Here is a 17,810-nt window from a genome sequence, read left to right as displayed (position 1 = left end):
TATGTTTAAAAATGCAATTACCAAACTGTCTCTGCAATTCAAATATTTTACCAAGCAAAAGTTCCCTCGTCGTGCCAACGCTTAGTTGCTTTTGGAAATATTTATCCAACAGAAAAAGAATTTTGGATCTGGCACTGGCACACGGGGATACCTATACGGAGCCCAGCTGCCCCCAGGACTCAGGAGCTTCAGAGGGCGGATTTCGCCTCAGATCACTTCCCGGTTAATGTGTCCGGATGAAAACAGAGATTTCAACTGTGCTGTGCAGGAGAGGGAAGGGTATTTGTGTATTTGAATAAATAAGATTTTATCATTAAACAATTATTTTAGAATTAAACAATTCCACGCAGAACCGCCCGGCAAATACTGGATTTGGACAAGAAAGCGCGTGGAGACGCCGGCGCGTCCTGCCGCCGACGTGCCGCATTAGCTGCCGACCGCAGCGCCGGCGTTTCGGTGGCGTGAAAACCCCCTTCAGCCCTGCCTCGCAGGCTGTGAAAACCCAACGCTCAAAAAGACCGCAACGGCTCGAGTGGGAAATGATTTTATATTCCCAAAAGACATTGCTGATAACCTGGACCTGTAACATACTTTTAAAAAAGCACAGGTAAGCGGCTCCTCCCATAATCCGCAGGCTCCCACCGGATCAGTTTGGGAGTTCAGACCGACGCACACGCAAAGATTTACGATGAAAAGTAAAGAATAACCGATCAAAATGAAATACACAGCATTTCAGGACCTTAATGAGTTGCTAGAGAAAATTAATTTCCACGTTTAATATATGCAGAGACCAGGAGGAAATCTTAGAATTTAATTAATCACAGCATAGAAAAGTTATTGGATATAATTGTAAATAAATATTGCTTAATTATTCTTCTAACACCATGACTAATTTAGAACTCATTTCCCCTGATACTGTTCTGGGTTTAGTTTGCTATATATTTTTTGGTCCAACTACAGTTTCCACATTTTTTTAAAAAATATTGGTACATTTTCAAAAGCTCAGTTCCCAAAACAACAGATCTGTAGCACAAGAAGAACCCTTACAACCTCAGAGCAGAGCGGCGTGGTGCGACGCACGGTACAGGCAGGAAAAGCAGCCGAAAAAACGCAACCTCTCCATTAATTTCTCTTTCGGCTCGGTGCTGCCATGCACCTCCCTGCCATCAGCTGTCAGCGGTAATTAGCTGGCCTGCCCCGGGCCTGCCCCAGCGGTACGACTCTCCCTCCGTGATTTTATCGCGAGCCCTGCTCCGTACGAAGCCTTGCAGCGTTTGAGGGGCTTCTCCGAGCGACGATAACGGGACCCCGAGTGAGTGACGCGTTTTATAAATTAAGTGCAGAAATGATTATTTTGAATGCCCTTGCCCTGTGCGCAGGAAAACAAGTAGAAGCAGGTGCAAAGCGTAACGTTTGCCTTTCCACGGGCTGCTCGTGAAGATGCTCTTGCTAGTTTAAAGTGACCGGTGACCTAGCGACTCCCATTGAGGCTAGATCAAACCCGAGATGTCCAAAGTAAGAATGAACAGAAAACTTCCAAATGCCATCCTGTTTCCTCACCGAAAACGTTTAAGTTCTTTAAAATGCCCTTTTCAACCTGCACTTTCAGGAGCACCAGGATTACCACGAGCTGAAACCTTAAAGATCTGCAAGGGCATTAAGTCATAAGCCGACGGGTAGCGGCTCGTGCAGCGCGACCGCAAGGCAGCAGATGCCTTTTCGCTGCTCTTGAGAGGCGAAAGCCTCGAGGCAGCGAGCACCGGCCTTCCCCCGGCCGCACCGCTTTAACGCTGCGAGCCGGAGCCTGTCCGCCCGCGGGAGAGGAGGATTAAGGCGGGAGGTGCGTTTTCGGCACCTCGCGTTTTCCCACGGGCGGGAAGGGTGCCGCGATCCAGGTGGCACCGACTGCTCCGGGACGCGGCCAAAAGCGCCTCGATGCAGGAGCTGCAGGAAACCCCCCAAAATGTGTGTGTGTGGGGGGGGGGATTACCTGCACTGCTGTATTAGGTGTTTTTTTTTTTTTTTTATAGGCGTTGACATCCGCTCAAAGCAAATTTAACATGGTTCACCAGAGTTCTCTGAACACAACCAGCTTTTAAGGTTCAGGATGGCTCTACCTACCTAGAAATAAGACAATTAGGAACTGGAAAAGGAAAATAAATCAACATTTTGCTTTGAAGTATCAAAATGAAACTTTCTGCCTAGATTTTTTCCTAAGCGGAAACGTTTAACCATAATTTATAGCAATTCATTAAATATTTCCCTTGATCCTTATTCTCCTTTTTTCTGGGAAAGGAACGGCAGCCAAAACACCTTACCTAGCGCCACCGATCACCCAGAGAGGCTTTGACCTTGCAGTGACAATCTGAGCGCTGCCTCCTCAAGAGACGACTCCGGTGACGACGAGGTACAGGGGGACTTGACACTGTACATCTACGTGAAATATGGCCTTCACGCTGTGAATAAAACCAATTTAAACAGAAACGTACCATTTGTACCCACACGCTTCACCTTCACACACGTTTTTTCAGGGAAAGTAATTAATATTTTGCTAACGCACACAGTAATTTCCTGGGAAGAAAACTTATTTTAAGGTCTTATCTTAATATTACTGACCTGATCACAGCGTTACGTCCAATAAAGTTTGCTGCTCCTAGGAGAAGCGATTTTTGGATGACCTCCCGTGCGGCGCCGTTGCTCGTGGCTGAGGAGGGACCTCCAGCTGCCTGCATTTCCTCGGCCACGTTTCTATCGCGGCCGTTCCCAGGGGAGCTGGAGCTCCACGAGAGGAAGACGGCTGCTGTGCTCGGGCCACGGGGCTACCAGTAACACCAGCAGCAGCACAGAGGAACGTATAGATACTGATATGCAGATAGACAGCATACGTGCGCCCGGTGAAAGCCGAAAAGCAGAGAAGAAAACCTAGGGCCTCATGTTACAAAACATTACAATTTAAAAAATTATTTCCAGCACTCATTTATCTTCTGTTCTCTGATTTATGGGAAATGATAGGAAATGAAGGATCTCTCCGTTTCTGTGCCAGGTATGTCTCTTTCCTATTACGTTTCCCGCTGGGGTCGCAAGCGAGTGGGAGGAAGCTACGCCGAGACTGCAGAGCTTACAGGAATGCTGCTTCGCAGATGATTAGATTTGTCTCTGCTTAATTTTAAGTTAAACACTTGTATTAACAGATTCCTGTGACCAGCGAGGCACATGAACCCCAAATCTGGCATAATACTGCCCAGGCGCTTTCTCTTCAGCGAGGCTTAGTCACCTTTAAGAATCTAAGGGCTTGAATATTAAATTTCTACTGCCAAATATCAGAACATCCAACCTGGGGGGTCTCTCCCCAAGATCAGAATTAGCGCAGACTAGTTTCGTTCATTTTCTCCTAGCACTTAGCCCTCGCTTCTCTACGCTGCTCCTAGCGCCAGGGTGCGAGCGGAAAGGAGGCGGCCAGCCCCTCGGCTGCCGGCCGGAGAGGGCCCTCGGCTGCCGGCACGACCCCTTCCCCAGCCGCAGGGCTTTCACACGACCGTGGGATTTCACGGCGTTCTGCAACGCGCTGCCAACAAGCGAGCCCAAATTAAAACAGTTTAACTTTCAAAGGCTGCAGCCTGAAGACGGACATAATCTTATTTGTATTGAATTAACTTATTTTTGGAAATTAACTTTGTTGAAAGAAGCTTTTTTTTTTTTTTTTTGACAAGACTCCTCTGACAAAGGACACCAACCCCTATATAAATATAAATTATCCAATTTAAAAATCCTGTCTTTCACCTCAAAGAAACGCAATGACTACTCAGTAATTCCCCAAGGTGAGGCCAGGAATATAATGCACTAGCTGATGTATAATAGCTGTCTCGCGTGTGAAGAGTAAAGAGCCATTTATGGAATTTTAGCATGCACGAAGACTAACATGTCTATTAAAAGAAAAATGTGAACTCTGGGTCTCTCATCAGGGACTCATTTAAATGCAATTTTGCTAAATTAGCTGCACTAAGAAGCCAATGGAGGAAGGCTAACTGTAAACCCGGATAAAATAGTACCTCTTTGGTAACAGCAATTCATATTAAAGGACTCCAGTGGATAATAAGTCATTAATAGGTAAACATTTCTTTAATCCCATATATCCTAAAACAAGCCCCGAATTCAATGCCTGGTACTGTATCTGGTTAACTGAGGTTGCCAGAGATTTGATTGAAGAATTCCCAGTGCATCTTGTGTATCTAAGGAGCAGAGGGAAAGCGGTTGGGACCCATTAGTCTGACCTCCAGCACGCGCGAGACGTCGGAAGGCAAGGACACCCGGGAAGCGCAACGCAAGGCAACGCGGCTTTATCAGTGATGCCAGATTAGCATAAAATTATTTTATGCTAAATTGTTGCTTATACAAAGGAAATGCCCATCAGATTTTGGTAGGGCATTTGCTACATGGAAAGCGAGGTAAAGAGGAGAGGAACAGGGAATTAGAAGAAAAGGGGAGGCAGCGTTGGTGCAAAGGTGAGCACGGGGCTGATTAACCCGGAGGTGCTTGCGCTAACGAAACACTCTTTCGAAGATTTTGTTTAGCGACCTTTGCACGAACGCCGCGTGCGATCTGCGTGCTCGTGGAGGAGCTGCGGTGGAAGTCCTCCCCGGTGTCCGGCAGGCCCTGGACGCGCAGAGGTCGATATCCGCTACCTACGACCGACCCGGCCTCAAAAATCCCCATCGTTTCTGAGAAGGCGCGTATCGAGAAGCAACCAACAGCGAAAACATTCAATTTAAACCGATGCCGTGGAAAGTTCTCGGTCTCAGACACGCAGAGGAAACTCTACGGGGGAGGAATGATCTATCGTTCTCCTGCACAGAAACGAGCCGCCGTCGCGGCTGAGGCCGTTGCGGAAAAGCAGCGTACGGCAAGAGGCGCTTCGGGAAGCGCCGCGGGCGGCAAGCGGCTCGCGGAAAGAGAGTGATGTGCCCTAATGCCCACCTGAAAGCAATTTATTTTAATTGGCTTACACTCAGAAACTTTGGCACGATGTCCGTAATTAATATCGAAGACAGAAGAATTCTTCACGGGGTATAAAGGCAGGACGGGAAATAATTGGAGCCAAAGGAGCGAAAGGGGAAACGCAGCTTTCCAGAAGGCCGTCTCAGTAAGGAAGCGCTGCGTCCTGGAAACCAATGGGAAATTGTTAAAATTAGGCTGCCCAAAGCAGAAACGATGCGTGGCAGAAAGGGCAACACTGCAAGGACTGGATGGATGTGGATGGGCAGATGGATTTGTTCCTAGTTTCTCCAGTGCCAAGGCATAAGTGGAGTTTCAAACCTGCTGGGACAGCAAGGGTATTTTTTATGGATTTTTTTGGAAACCATTGCTGTAGATGGCATGACCTGAAGAAAAACTAGAATGCAGATTCACTGAGAAATTTTTGAATTTTGACCGTCTCCCAGCCACATCCCAGAGTCATAGCCACTGGCCGTGTCTTTGGCAGAACAGGACGGCTGGGCGCCTTCCAGCCCCTGGATGAAATTCAGAATAGCACCGATTTCCATTCGCATTTTCCTTGTACATATGTGGGCTAATTACTGACAACTGAGGCTGCTGCAAGCTGAACTTACGGTCTAGCGGCGTTCCTCGCAGCGGCGCTGCTCCCCGCGTGCGGGTTCGTTTCCAGCCTGCATGACCTTGGGCAGGTTGCCGTCCCCTACATATAAAAAAGAAACACCGAGAGGACGTTCACCATCGGCTGCAGCATACAAAGCACCGACACTGAGTCCCCCCTGTCTCACGATATTTCTAGGGGAAAGCACATGCATATTCAGGCCCTTCAATGTGTTTTCTGAATTACGCCTCTAAAAACAGGCTTTCAAATTTCCTGGCTGCTGTGCACTTGAATTTTAAATACAATACGCTGGATTTCGCTCTTAAGAGAACATTTCCTCTAATTCTGTAAATGCATTCCTCTCACTACTTTTTGAAATTTAAAGATGGCAATACTTGGAGACAAAAAGGATTTTTTTCAAAAAACTGGGCAGTTACTAATGATAATCATAAAAGATTAAATTTTCAATGTAATTAGCCAGTGACAGGTCAATAAAATCCCTAGGCCAGATGGCTCCTTAATTAAGTTTTCAAAGAAATTCGGTAATTATAGGAACCACCCTTAGATATACTCGACTTTTCTTTTTAATGAAATTGCATAATACCACATTATGCAAGAAAGACCGTAATGAGTTTTAGCAAACTGCACAAAGACCTTTGTATCACCCAGCTCGATACGTCACGTTATACCCATCACCCCGACGAGATATTCAGTCTCTGTTATCTAGGGCTAGAATCAATACGTTAACCCATACAGATCAATCTGCATTAACTCATGGGACTGCTGTTCACATTGCAACACTGATTCTCCTAGATTTTCCACAAAACTAGATCTTCCTAGAGGCAACCTGCTACTACACACTGCGCAAAGTGCAAAAGATGGTCATTTCAGCTGGATGAAAATAAGCAGATATTTGGCTTTGCATTTATTTCATTAACTATCTATTGCTGCCCTCCTTCTAGCCTAAAATTTTCCCCAGACCCCTCTGGTGGTGACAAAGCTGAGGTCGCTCAGCTGACAGCAACGTTGTTATCAAGAAGTTTATTAACGCAATGAGAACAAGGCCAAATGTGAAGTAACGCATTGCACCTTGCTTTACAAAATAGTGGATGAGCAAAATGAGAATTTATTATTGTCTATGTCAATTAAGTCTCCCCTGGGGAAAGTCTCCAATTTCAGCTCTAATTTAGAAGAATACAGCTAAGCCATTTTCTGAGCTGTAGTAACATCTTTTCTAACTCAGGTCCTGCTATATGTTCAACAGCAACGTGTAATAAACTCGCCCTAGGACATCCCGCTGAGACTCCTCTGATTCCTTGAATTAAAGCTCAGAATGGAGGTTACAACCTGTCACTAAATAGCTTTCGCAGCCACAGACCAGCAGGTTGTGAAGTGCGTGATGATATACGGACCGGCTAGGACACACGCCGCTGTTGCATTTTATAATGATATTTTACACCCACACATAAACGTCAACTTGACTCTTGATCCATATGTTCCTACGGGGGAAAACAAAGGAGGATAAAGCCACAGTTCCACATGCAGAAATTAATATACACCCACAAACTAACGGTGGCTCAGAGCCTGTCTCTCCATTTGTCTTTCCTCTCCATCCCTCATCGAAATTAACTGCGTTTTTCCCCTCGTGCAATGAATTTCAGTAAACTGCACGCGGAGGCGGACAGTGCTTTTGTGCCCCAGAAGCTCGGCACGGACGTAGCATCTAACTCCGCAACGCTCAGAAGAAACGTTTTCAAGCAGAATTTGACACCGTTCTACGACGCAATGCACGGCTGTAACATCACCGTTCCCGCAACAGGCAGCAGAACAACCGAGCTTTAGCATTCTTCACCTTCTGCTACCTCCGAACCCCTTGGGACAAAAGATTTCTGCAGTCCTGTTGCTGAATTGCAGCAAGAGACTTCTCCGTCCGTGGTAACGCGCGCTGGAGAGCCCCCAGACAGACTCTTCATTCGCTCATTGCTGTTTCAAACGGTCACAACCCATCCCAGCGCTTCGCGCCGGCAGTCGGAAACGCGAGCGCAGCCAGCTCCGCCGGCAGCCCGAACGCCGCCGCCGCCGCTCGCCAGGGCCGGCAACGGCGACGGGCACCTGCAGCGCCCTGTCCTCCGCCTCGTCCTCTCCACGGCTTCGCCCGCGGTGTTGCATCAGGTCTCCATGCAGCAGCGGCTTGAGGAGAAATACACGTAAAGCCTCAAAACCCAGCCAAAATTAGAGCCACAGAGTTCCGTGTTTATTTTAGCACGCATATGTGTTTAATTCACATATCAAAGAAAATCAGGATAGCTTACTACGTTTATACCTTACCTCGTTAAAGAAACCAGCTCGCGTGCACTGCAAAGCAAGCAATGCATTTATTGCCGGCATTTCATCGATGCCAAGGTGAGCTACTTTTCGCTTTCACAAATCCCCGCAACTCTCATTACAGTGAATGACAAAGATTCAGATACAAACCTGGAAGTGTCTAGAAAGAAATAAGCTATGTGATGAGCTGTGGTTTGAGCAGTAAATCTGTGGCTGACTGAGGACAGCTTGGCTCTTGTGTATTAAATAGCGCTTTATAAACAGGCATGCAGAAAACCTTTAGCTGCAGTGTGTGTCGCTATAGCTCGAGGCATAATCAAATTTGTTTAAATTCACGTGATTCCTAAGCCAGCAGCGAAGACCGAGAGAGACTTACGTTCATACTGCTCTGGCTGCTGCCGCACCATTTATTAACTTCTTCCTGAGAACAGAGCACATCCGCCCTTGGTCTTCCGAGCCTGCTATTCTTAGCACCATTTACCACTTTGGAGAACGTGATCTGTCACGGAGACGCAAGGGATGAGAGGAAAACGCGCAGCGGCCTCCTGCTGCAGGCTGAGGACCCGCCGGAGCAGCCTGCAGGGCCCCCGGTGCATCCCGGCACCGAAACCCACGTCGACCCCCAAAAGCGAACTCACAGCCCTGCTAAACGCACCTATGCGTGTGACCGGATTCGTATCAGCTTTAGATGCTTTTAAGGGGGCCCTGGCCTTGCTGCCGTGCAGGGATGGACTCCAGGGGGGCGAGGAGGACCGGGTGGGATGGGATGGGACGAGCCGCCGGGGTCGTGTGCCGAGGTTTGCCGGGAGAAAGTCAGCTTGAAAGCAGCTGCACGGATAACGTACGACCGTGAGACACAACGAAATTCAGCCAGAGAGGCTGGGCACGCCAGGACTTACCCTGCTGGCTACCTGTCCGCATGAGTTGCTCTCTGTGGGAATGCTTTCTCCAAAGCGCCTCGATAAAATCAGCATTTCCAGCCTGCAGGAGAAGGCACCAAAGGCTGCTTGCGGTGGCCCTGCTGGCTTGGGTAGCTCAAGGGCTCTCCCACCGGAGGAGTCTGTTCTGCCACGGCAGAAATAGATGAGATTGCATCATCCCAAGTCAAGCTATGATCTCAAACACCATCATGAAGCTGATCTGCCTTCATCTTCTGACCAAGGTGCGTAAATTCCTTCCCAGGGAAATAAAAAGCTACACACGCCTTTGATTTTCCCCTCCAGAAGGAATCCTACACAGCTCCTTAATTTCCAGTCCTTCTAGCCCTAAACGTAATGTTCATTGTGGAAAACACTTTCAACTTATGACACGGTGACTACAGGAGAAAAAAGATGACTGAACAGAGAAAAAGACACAACAGAACCTCTGCCAAGAAGGAACACCAGCCATTCTTTGAATGACTTCTGTCTATTTATCTATCGACAGAAGTCAACCTAAATATACATATAGATAAACACACGCATAATCTTTGTTTTGATTTGTGTGTGTGTGTATATACACATCTATATGGTGTAGGTGTGTATACACACACACACAAATACATACTTTTTTTTATATGTACATATACATGCCTTGGATACAGGGCATACGTCTCTGATTTTCTAACTCATTCAGAAACCCCAAGCACAGAGCTGGGAAGGAGAGGACATCACCCGGCTCACAAGCGATGTTTTTAGGCTTGAATCCCCATGGCACATCGGAAGAACGGCAAGAGTTGTGCTTGGCCTCTTCCCCGCCAGCTCTCTTGGGCGGAAATCGAGCCCCCGGCTGTTGTTTCCATTCTTCAGCGCATGGATCCACGGCGATCCAAAGCGACGGCAGCGAAGACGAGCAGAGACACATAGTTCGAGGCCAGCGAGTTTTGGGGAAAAGCTGATAGCACTGAGCAAGCACTTCTCCTGCCAAGTGATACTTCCCTGGTGGGATCTGAAATCTTCTTCTGTAAAAGCAGGCAGCTGGGAGCGTGGCAGCGATTTACAGCTACGACCCTGTTCTAAAGGAGATTTCTCAAGGTCGTAAAACTTCAGAAACTAAACTGACAATGCAGAAAACTAACTCAAATTAAGAAGCACCTGAGCTGAAAAAGGAGCAAAGAAACTACAGCTTTCGTTTTGGTAAATTATGAATGTTCCTCGGACTGGTGAGTTCCAATTCAGTGTATAACGTCCAAAAGAGACTTATAATTTCCTCCTTATTAATAAATATATCTTTCTGAGAGTACCCCACCAGACTTGAACTGCTCAAACACAAACTGTGACATGACCAGAGTCCCCAAAAAGACACACTGCAACGAGGTTAAGGAAGAAGAACGGTTCGTACGCGCAGGGGTAGCTAAGGGCACTTTCAGGCTATTTAGCAGTCTACAGTTATCATAATCTCTCAAGAACGTGTATTTTTGGCCCATTTCTTGTCAGCATGCTAATAAACACATTTTTGGGAATGTATCCCAGCAGTCCCAAAGAGCCGAGCCTGCTGCTCTAGGCACAGCGCACGTGTACAACGAAGACGGTCCCAACCCCAAACTGAACTGCACAAATCTGTGTAGAAAACTCATGACAGCTTGAAAAACCACCGGCCAGGGGACGCTCCCAGTAACGGCAATCGCCAGGGGTTTGCAGGGCAGATGCGTGGCCAAAGCAGGGACCAAAAAGAGCGTTCCTGCGGAAAACCTCCCAAGCCACCCTCCTCCGTCGCCGGAGGCAGCGAGAGCCCGCGAGCCGGCAGCGTTCCCGCGTCCCTTGCGTCCTCCCTCCGCCGCGCACTTCGTACCAGCCTGGGGGCTCCCAAACCTCCGGACAAGCTCGCGTGAAACAGCTGCTTTGCAAGCTCTCGAACTAATATCCATCTTCCCCATAAGCCAGTCGATGATAAATTTTGCCCAAGCGAAAACGAATGCTTAAGCCTCTTTAGAGTTGTAAGTAATGTTGAAGTCGCTGGGAAAGGACAGAAACCCAATACAGCAGGAGACCACCTGGATTTACATTAACAGCCTTGCTATTTTCTGATGCTTCTGCTCGCACTAAGCAGGATTACTCCTCAAGTGATTCACTAGAACCAGGGAGCTACTCTTTAAGTACTTAAAGACTAAAATACCATGAGTATGTATCAGAATACTAAAATTAACAGGGTCAAAGTGCTTACTCAGCAAATGTAAGCATGTCACACTCTAGCCTTTAATTTAGCACACGTGACTCTCATGTGGTAGGTCTACAGCTTGAAAATTTCAATGAAAGTTTTTATCTTACCATTTTTCTTTCAGGACTTTATCCCCCCCCCCTTCTTTTTTTGTAAGTATCTTTTTAAACCCTTAAAACTCACCATTTCCACAATTTTGTTCTGTTAAGTATTAGGGCATCAATGCTGATTTAGTAGTTGCGTGCAGTTTGATATGGTCTTTCATAAGCTGGTTCAATATAAAAAGCTGGCTGCCGAAGAGCCATCAGCCAGGACATCTGAAACCAAATTCCCACATATGATTGGAGGGATGATGAAGGTACTTTTCTACAGGGTAAAGCAGAGAAAGTTTTTGGATCGACTAAACGTCTAAATTGCTTCTTCCAGCTACAAAACAGATGCATTTTTTTCTTTATGAATTACTTTTTCTGAAGTCTCTTCATAATTCCTCCCGCTGTTTTAAGTCAAGCGTTTATGTCGAGTTCTTTTGATCTTGCTTCTCAATTGCAGTGAGCAATTACCCCCTCCACTGGGTTTCTTAGCCACCTAATCGTTCTTATCTCTTCTTTCTCCCTGAATCTAATCCTTTCAGCTTTTTTGGAAGCTTACTAGTAAGACAGTGCTACGTGTTTCCTAGGAACTCAGCAGCACCGTGCCACACCAAGGACTCCACAGACATATGCGCTCCATCTCATTTGCCCTTCAATTAATTCCAGATATAAGGTACACACCATCATGCCTTGGATCTCTCGCCTCTAAGGGGTCTTAAATCCTCTGTCATCAGAAATGTGGTTGTTCTGATATCTGTATTTATAATTTTTCTCCCAGCTGAAGAGTATTCAATTTTTTCTTCCAAAGTGATTAGCGCAGCGCAGCAAAGTCTGCGTTCAGAGAACCCCCAGTTGAGCCTCGACATTTTTAGCAGACTGCTGGACCCTCAGCACAAGCATCCCTCCCTTCCCCACGGCAGCTGAACAGCAGCCGAGGAGGTGATGAAGCAAGAATCTGAAAAGTATGTATTTTTAATGTATGTTAAAGCTGGAGGCCTAGGGAGCCTCAAAAGGAAACTTATGTCCTTACTAGTTTAAAAAAAAAAAAAGAGGAAGTGCCAGGGATGCTTTGTTTGTCCAAGGACAGACCTCCTTAAACTGATTGCAAAATCTATGCACTGTTCTTAAGAGCACCCTGTCACCCAGCACTACAGCCCTTGTGACATTTCTTAGCTCACGGTGCTGAGACATCCCTTCAAACAGGTCTATTTTACTACTGGTGACAGGTCCAAGACTAAGGTCTCGGACTAACGTCTGCTCCTCATTTCCATGAGCGCTGGGTTCAGAGATCAGACAGGGTGCCCGGAGCCGCGCCGGCTGGCTCAAACAGCAAGGTTGGCACATTACAACCAAACAGCACATAATTTCTTGCATACTCACGAGCCTTTTCACACATGCATGAGCATGATGCTACTGAGGTTGATGCTACTGAGCAGACTTGGCTGGTCGAGAGACCTCCCAGGAGCGCAGCACGCCTGGCGCAACCTACGGACGCAGGAGCCAGGAGCTGGTTTCTTTGCGTTGTTTTACCAAGGCCGCTGCACGGGTCCAGTCAGCACTAAGTATAAGTTAAACTGCTGCTCCAGTTTATGAAATCCCTTCCACAGCTGTGCACATGGCACGCTGCCGCTTCAGATAACCGCAGGGTCTCCCCTGCGGTGAACTTGCAGAGCTTCTCCAGAGGGGCTAGCACGGGGAGGGTGGACACCAGCCCCCAGCATCAACAGCATACATAGAAAACTTCCTCCTGTTCTCTTCCCCCAGCATTTCCATGACCGTCTTCCTTACCAACGCAGGCAGCAGGCTGCATATCTATCTATTAAATTCAAGCACCAGGAAGTTTTGTGAACACCACCATGGGAAGAACCATTGAGAGTTAAAACACTGGGCTGAAGTCCAAAAGGAATTGCCCTTGGGACTGTTTCCTAATCAACAGGGTAAGTAAAATATCAGTAATGCATGTCTGTGCAAAGCAGGAAGCATATTAAAAGAGCTGTTTAACAGCGGTGACTCTTTAAATAGAGACCACAGTGAGGTGTGCTGCCGTAAAGCAAAAGGCATGGTTCTGGGTTACAACTTCTCTCATGGCAAAGCCAATGCAAGGCGTTTCAGCCTTCTGTTCTCCATAAGCCTCTTGTTGACCCCCACAATTTATTGCCACGTTGTGTTAATTCATATGGAGCCATGCTCCAAAATGACAGAAACACAGAACATCTGAGGAGGGCAGGCGAGATGGTGAGAGCATCCCCTCTGGTTGCTCACCAAAGGAGGAGCTGCACCGGTGACCTTTGTCATTCATGCTTGGCACCGAAAATGGGATTTATTTAATACTGTTTGTATAGATCTGGGTTTTCACCATGAGTGGGGAGGTCGGCTGATTCAAGTGTTCTGCAGTTAAATAAAGATTTCATTTTACACCACACAGATGTACTCCAGTTGAGTCACTGCCAAATTTTAATGATAATCTCTCTTAAGAGCTATTTGGGAAGTTAGAGGTGAAGTCTCACTCTGCAGTAGAAAGTAAACCAGATGCTGTGTTCACGTTTTATTTTTCAATTACAGTTTTGACCTTTACCTGTTACTTGTTATAGGCCTTCTGAAATATGCTGTTAAAATAACGCAGTTAGGCAGAAACCCATTTATAAATATCCGAGTGACCTACAGCATTTGCATTTTAAACAAACTAAAATCCTCCTGGCGCTGCTCCTCATCCGAATGATCAAAGAAAGGAAAAACCCCACAGAACCAGCTAACAAACAGTGCACATGCGTGTATACACACATATACACACATTTTGCAATGCCCTGTGGATAAAACTTTAAAGGAAATCTTCACATAAGGAAAATTTAACTAAAACTAAACTAAAACTACCTTGTGTGACGTACGGCCATAATGCTTCCTCCGGCTATCGGTCAACAATTCCACAATTGGAGCCTTAGTTAGGTCCTTTCCTTGAGTTACAGATTTCCTCGCACAAGAACAAGGTTTCTGAAGAGTAAGATGAAGCTCAGGTAAAGTTACATTCATAGTTTTTCTTGGCACGTGAATATCTTCTATTTCTCAGAACCTCACACTGCCAAATTAATTGAATACTTACAAACCCTTGCAGGGAAATAACATAGCAAATACAGGAATTTACAGAAGATGTAAAAGACAGCTATAATCAGAGATATCTCAGCAGTAACACCACATAATTTTTATGTCATCTTTCAGTCACAGTTCCCTTAACGCATCCTTGAAAAATAAGGATTTCATCAGTCATGGTAGCTTTAATAGCCAGGTAGATTTATATTGGAACAAAACCAGTGGCAACTTTGCATTTAAAATAGCAGTGCTTGGATTATTTTAAATACTATTATCCAGTTCAGTTTTGTTTTTCAACCGTATTAACAGCCCCATGAGAGTTTGCAGTATTACAAACCTTTATAAGAAAAAAAGATCTGTGTTAACAAAAAACATTCACTGAAATGCCTTTATTAAAACAAAACCATTGGCATTTTCCATCCTGCACGTGCTTGGTTAACTGCAGCGAGTTAACCAAGGGCTCTGGCCTGCAGGAGGGAGAGGAGCTGGGGGGCCGCGGTGCCAGCTGCGGGGACGCCGGGGACCCCTCGCCCCAGGGACACCCTGGAACGGTTTGGGTGCGAGGCTCACGGGGCCGGGCGTATCTGGGCAAAGGCGCCTAATCTAACGCGTGGCTCTGTAAACCTGACCTAGATGGGTCATCTCAGGCGCTTCGGTGAGGTCTAGAACAGGATGCAGTTAGGCGCCCTCAAAGACTGAATGCTGTTAAGCAAAGACCACTTATTTCTACCACCCTGCAGTGGTCACATCCAACCTCATGGTCACCACAAGTAATAACAAAAAAAAAGAAAAGGCCGCTAAGGTGTTCTAGAAATGAAATAACTCCTCTTTTTCTGGAGATGACCATAGACATCCATAGATTTGGGGAGAGGGGGCATGTTATTTAGACACTTCCTCCATGGTCCCAGGGAGTCAGAAGCGGAGCGAAGGGCAGATGAAACGCCACCAGCTCCCACGAGAACTGACCATGGAGCATACAGATCAGCAGGAGCAAAATAACAAACAAAAAAATGCTGCATTAAATCTATTTGTCTCCTAAAACTTCCACGGGAAGGGCCACGTGTCTTTGCGATGCCTTAGAGTAATGCCCACTCTGAAGGGAAGCAAACGTCCGATCCTATCAGCACAGGATTTGGTGGCCACCTTACAACTTAAGGGACAAAACGAGCTATGCAGATTTGCACAATTTAGTCAAGGCTGAGCAAACGGCTGGGGTGGGAAACGGGAAAGAACAGCGTTTTCCTCTCCCCAGGGGCTCCATAGCTGCGGTCCAGCCGGCGATCCCACCGGCTCTGGCAGCGTGGGAGGCTTTAGTCAGCTCTGGACGAGTGAACTGCTGGTGAAAAGGCATCGCCAATCGGTCCTGCTACCCAGGCAAGGAGAAACGCGGCGTTTCCCCAGAATTTCAACGTCAGCAGCCCACAGTCCCAGCCAACAAAGTGAGGCGCCAGTTAAGCAAAGGTTTTATATCTAGTCATAAATGTTTCTCATGGCGCAAGAACAACACTCACTTCCTAGTGTGTCAAAATGTCCATTATCGGGTTATGGCTAATTGGGCTGTACTAGCAATTTGCAGTGAAACACGTCGCTGCACTTTACAGCCAACAGAGACAAGCACAACCCTGCTCCCATGTTCACCTTACTTGCTGTTTCATAAAGAAGTGGAGAGAGTCGGGGGAAGGCAGGGGGTTAAGAAAGTAAAAAACCATGCACACCTCAGAAAGCAGGGGCAAAAAAATCAGCTTGCAGGTGCTTTCTGCCTGGTCCAGAGGGGAAGACTCAAGGGCTCCACCGGGCTCCCCAGCTCCAAGATTTCAGTGACTTTTCACAAAATTTACCTTGAACGTTTCACAACGCCCCAGCAGATTTTCCAGGTCTACTCTTTGTCCTCCTTGCATATTAATAACTAATTGTTTCTTCTTGTACCGCAGTTCTGGAAAATTAAAAGGTATTTGTATAACCTTTTACTGAGTTTCAAATCAACGCGTGCTACTAGAAAAAAGTTATCAAAAACGATGGCATTTGGCTGGCCTCTCGCAAACAGGGATGGGTAAAACAGGAAGGCAGATGCAGCAAAGTGGGTTGGTACAGCCTCTCCTGCACCTCCGGAACGATCTGCAAAACGACCCTGATTTGCAAAATCACTTCACTTCACTCAAGGCTATCTTAGAGGCAATACAAGAGTTTGGCGCTTCGTTAAAGCTTTGGATACGACTTCCCTCCCCAAGCACCAGTGGGAAATACGGGATTGTTAAAAACTTGCTAAATCTCAGTCCTAAGTAACTACAAATGACACATCAGTGCACAGGACTTGCTATAAAAGGGCAGTGACAGGACGGCAGAGCAGCAGACAGAGCCTGCAAGAGGGGAGCTGCAGGGGACGGCGGGCAAGGAAGGACTTTATCGAATTCACACCAGTCCGGGCACGTTCATGCTCCCACAGAGGCCTCAAGTGCTGCAGTGGGGATTTACTATTTGGAGGCACTTTGTGAATACGCACGTTTCAAGGAGGAAAGGTAGCAGGACCTGACCCCACCGACGCCAGCTTGCAAGAAGTAGCAATCTACTCACACGCTTTGCGGTGACACCAGGGTGCCTGCGACTTTGAGAGGATGAATTATTTCAATTATTTCCATGTTCTTTTAGCAGAGTTGAGAAGAAGTGGAATTCCAGTCTGGCAGGGAAAAAAGTCTGTTATTTGCACACAGACACGGACACCAGCAGCCAAGGCAAAAATTCTGCCTACTAGTTTGATTCTCTTACTGCAACTTCCTGGACTGAGGTTTTAACACTTTGACAATTGAGATGAGAAGTTTAACTGAAACAAGCCAAAAAAAAAAAAAGACAATTAGTAACAACATCTGTTGCCCTTTTCCATTACAGTCTTCCTGAGAGCACAGATACGACAAGCCTGCCCGAACATCAGCTCCCAGGCCACGCGCCCGGGAAGCCACCCGCTCGACGCCCTGCGCTGCCGCCGCTGCTAGCGGCAGATGCCGCAGAGCCCCTTGGTGCCGGCAAATTAACGACTCTTCTGCTGACGCTTTCGCGTTGGGAGCAGGGTACGCACTGGGGTTTCCTGCACCAGCGCCCAAGTCCCTCCAACTCCGCTGTGTTTTATCAGCGGTTTGGAGGACGTGCAGCAGATGACTTCTTCCACCTTCACTTTTCAAACCAGGGTAGTCACAATGGGGGCAGGCAAGAGGAATCACTTTAATTTCCGCTGCTTTTGAGACCATGGCAGCACATATATTGAGCCTTGCTCTCCCAGAAAGGCAGTGAAGAAGCAAGTCCGTTATCCCATGGACAACTAAACACCACATTCACCTAAAGCCTGTTGAAGATGCAATTATGGGAAACTTGCCTCAGATTTGGGTTCAAGTACCCACTATGCTACAGATTTCCTACATAACCCAGGACCAATTAGTTAGCTGCTGTGTCCCAACTTGCCCTTCACTTGGGGAAGCATGAAAGTGTTTAATCATCCTTAAATTGGCTTACATTACCATTGGTCCCAGCCTGACGTTGTCTGCAGACCTGCCTGATGGGAGAGAAGAGAAAGGGCTGACTGCCGAGCAGACCGTTGG

General features: G+C 46.9%; 1 long non-coding RNA gene across 1 annotated transcript; it reads right to left on the bottom strand.

Moving 5' to 3' along the window:
* Window positions 1-5,066: 5,066 nt before the first annotated feature.
* On the bottom strand, window positions 5,067-17,002 carry LOC106496752 (uncharacterized). Its single transcript, XR_010885093.1, has 4 exons — window positions 16,987-17,002; window positions 16,795-16,897; window positions 5,607-5,692; window positions 5,067-5,158 (listed from the first exon to the last, which is right to left on the bottom strand). It is a non-coding gene; the product is annotated as an uncharacterized lncRNA (long non-coding RNA).
* Between the last annotated feature and the right edge of the window lie 808 nt (window positions 17,003-17,810).

Source organism: Apteryx mantelli, chromosome 9 (assembly GCF_036417845.1).
Source record: "Apteryx mantelli isolate bAptMan1 chromosome 9, bAptMan1.hap1, whole genome shotgun sequence".
Classification (NCBI taxonomy): domain Eukaryota; kingdom Metazoa; phylum Chordata; class Aves; order Apterygiformes; family Apterygidae; genus Apteryx; species Apteryx mantelli.
The sequence above is the reverse complement of the archived record's forward strand: the minus strand, read 5'-3'. Positions and strand labels throughout refer to the sequence as shown.